The following is a 3,342-nucleotide window of genomic DNA, read 5'->3' on the forward strand; positions in this document are numbered from 1 at the left end:
CAGGAGATGAGGGACGATCACAGATATTCCTTTGGTCATCAATAATTGACTTAGTTTCACTAAGATGTGCAAAGAAATGTTCAGATTCAGATTCATTATATCGTGATTCATACAACTCACTGTGAAAAGCAGAGCAATACTTTGCTGTTGTTCGGGGATCATCAGTGATAAAGTTGTTAAGTTTTGAACTGAATTGAATCGACCACGGTTCTTTCTAACTGAAAGAAATACAAAGTGTTTTGTTCCTCCAGCCATTTCCTTCTCCATCTCACAAAAGCCCCCTCTGCTGTCCTTCTGTATATTTAATTTAATTTATTTTGTTGAATGGTTAAATCCTTCAAGTCATTTTCAGTTAAATTTCCAGGTAAGATTTGAGTAATTTCCGTTATTCTGGATATGACATGTTTCTCCGTCTCTCCTGGATTTAGACACAGAGGCACCAAACTCTCTGAAATATTTAGTAACTTCAAATTTAAGGAGTTCCCAATTTCTAGAGAAATTGTTATTAATTAAGGCTTTTTTCCAGAACTGGTTTATTAATAATTTGATTTGATCAATTACTAGCACAGTTTTAATATGGAATTGTTAAGTTTCCAATAAGAACTTTAGAATGTGGGAGTAATGTTAGGACAGAATGAGGCGATCAATGATATTGCTTTGTGATCAGTTAAAGGTGATGTTAATATTCTAGGAGTGATGTTATTCTTATCTACTCTACTAAAACTACAATAAGTAGATCATAACATTCTCTTTAGCTTTTCTCTGTTTGCTGCAAACTCATTAAATGTAAACTCATTAGAAGCTGAACCTCCATCAGGCCAACAGTTCTGGTCTATTGTTACCTGTCCAATCAGAGCTTCCTAACCAAGGTGTCCATAACTCTTCAACTCGCTGTCAGCTCCGGTCAGAAAGACGTTGAGTTCAGTCCATGAGATGATATTCAGAAATATCTTTTATTGATTGATTCTAGTTTCCTCTGTGATGAATCTATGTAAAGTCCATCATGTCTCCATGAGCTCCAGTCAAAGCTGTTAATTATAACATGTCAAATGACAGAGGGGCTTAAAAAATAACCAAATATTCAGTTTGGTTATTTTTTAAAATTATACACACACATATATATATCCTGCTCAAAAAAATAATGGGAACACTTAAGTGTTCCCATTATTTTTTTGAGCAGTATATGTGCACACACAAATTTAAAATTTTGCCCCCCCAGAGGTAGTCCTGGCCCCCCCTTGGCTCCCCCAACTTTAAAAGTCTAGCTCCGCCGCTGCTCAGCACTCCTTGTTTATGAAGAAGAATTTTGCCAGAGAAAATGTTACAACAGACTTCATTGTTTTGTTTTTCAATAACACTCCAAAAGTTACCATATCTCTAGAAATGGATTCAGGAAATGCAGTTTAAGTTTATCCACCTTTCTAAGCATTTTCAAAATATTTCGGTATAGACCCTCATGGCCGCTCTCGCCTATTGTCGCTGACGAGATTTAGGGCGGCCATCTTGGAGCGGGCGGCCATCTTGGAGCGGTCCACCACTCCACTCAGCGTTATGTGTTTAGCAGCACAATGACGTATCAGCGCATTTAATCGATCAAAACACGCTTTTTTGTTACTGGAAACCATATTCAAACATTATCAAAGCTACATTTATAAACAATTGTATTATTTAGTATGTTTTTAATACATAGTTCAGCATATTTAAATATGCTTAGTGGCTATAACAATAGAATAGGAATGGAATATTCTGATATTGATGAATGATGAGCAGATTACAAAGCACACAGCCGTTCATNTTATGATGATGATTATTATTATTATTATTATTATTATTATTATTATTATTATTATTATTATTATTATTATTATTATTATTATTATTTCACGGTTTAGAATCAGACATACTGGACTAAGCAGGTCATTATTTCTGATGGGGAAACATCAGACGGGGAAGATGAGACAGAGGAACATGTTATTTTGAGTCGTAGAAATTATTTGATGCAAAGAAATAAGTTAATTAGAAACCTTAGTAGCATGAAAGAGAAATTTGATGTTGATTTATTGCAAAAAGATTCAGGAAGTAGAAGATATGAGGCCTTATTTGATTTTTTAAAACAGCGTAATGTGTTTAATAGGATATAGTTTTTTTGTCATGTGGTCCACACTCCTTACCAGTTGGTGGCGCTAATGCTAACCTAACGTTTCTTGCATCCACCAATAACATTAAACTAGAAGAAGAAGCCAGCAGTTCTCTCCAGCTCCCACTGCTGTCTCAACTGTTTCACTTGTTCCTGACGCCTCTCCCAGCTCTTCCTTCCTCCTAGAACCGGATCTGACCTCTTGAGACTCGGACCCACCTGGACCACCTGACTGCGCTGCTCCGCTGGGCCCTGGATTCCTCCACACCCACCACCCTGCTGCTGCTCCACCCTCGGCTACCTGCTGGAACTCCTCCACCTGGAAACCCCTCACTGCCCCAAGGAGCTGATCTGAACCCTAAACCGTTAGCCTTCACCAGGCCATCATTCCCGCCATCATTCCCGTCATTATTCCCGTCATCATTCCTGCCATCATTCCTGTCTAACCCATTTCTCGGTTCCTCCCTGCTGCTGCTGGTCTTCTCTCTCCATTATTGTTCAATAAATCTGTTAAACTGTTTGGTGTCTAGTTGTTGCTTCCAGTCCTGGTACCTCATTATGACAAGGAGTTAAAGTTTTTACCAGTTTCTTATTATTAAATGTAAGTTTTTCAACAGAGGAGACATTAAGTCAGTTTCTAGAAAATTATTAAAAAAGGGATTTTTTCACTATTTCATCTGATGGACACATTTTTCTAGGATTATAAGATAAGTGAATTATTACACTGCTATGATTTATCATGTAAGGACCAGGGCTTTATAAGGATTCATAATATACTTACTCTCTTATTATCTTGAATAAATTAAACTATATAGAAAGACGCCAGCCTGATGCTATTAGCATGCAGAAGCGTTAGCTTAGCTCGGTAGCATAGCTACCTGCTGCTCTATGGCAAGCCGATTTAACATAATAGGATAGGAGATATGTAGTTTTCATTATCCATCCATCCATCCATCCATTTTCTTCCGCTTATCCGGGTCGGGTCTCAGGGGCAGCAGCTTCAGAAGGGAGGCCCAGACTTCCCTCCCAGCCTCTTCCAGGTCCTCCAGGAACCCCAAGGCGTTCCCAGGCCATAGAGAGACATTGTCCCTCCAGCGTGTCCTGGGTCTCCCCTCCTCCCGGTGGGACCTGAACTCCTCACCAGGGAGGCGTCCAGGAGGCATCCTGACCAGATGCCCGAGCCTCAACTGGCTCCTCTCGACGTG

General features: G+C 39.3%; 1 long non-coding RNA gene across 2 annotated transcripts in view; it reads left to right on the forward strand.

Annotated features, from left to right (window-relative positions):
* Positions 1-2,525, forward strand: part of LOC103477475 (uncharacterized) — a 13,973-nt gene extending 11,448 nt beyond the window's left edge. For both annotated transcript variants that reach the window (XR_535655.2, XR_535656.2), the window contains exon 3: positions 2,307-2,525. This is a non-coding gene — a long non-coding RNA (uncharacterized LOC103477475). The remainder of the gene's footprint in view (positions 1-2,306) is intronic.
* Positions 2,526-3,342: the final 817 nt, after the last annotated feature.

This window comes from Poecilia reticulata, linkage group LG16 (assembly GCF_000633615.1).
Source record: "Poecilia reticulata strain Guanapo linkage group LG16, Guppy_female_1.0+MT, whole genome shotgun sequence".
NCBI lineage: Eukaryota > Metazoa > Chordata > Actinopteri > Cyprinodontiformes > Poeciliidae > Poecilia > Poecilia reticulata.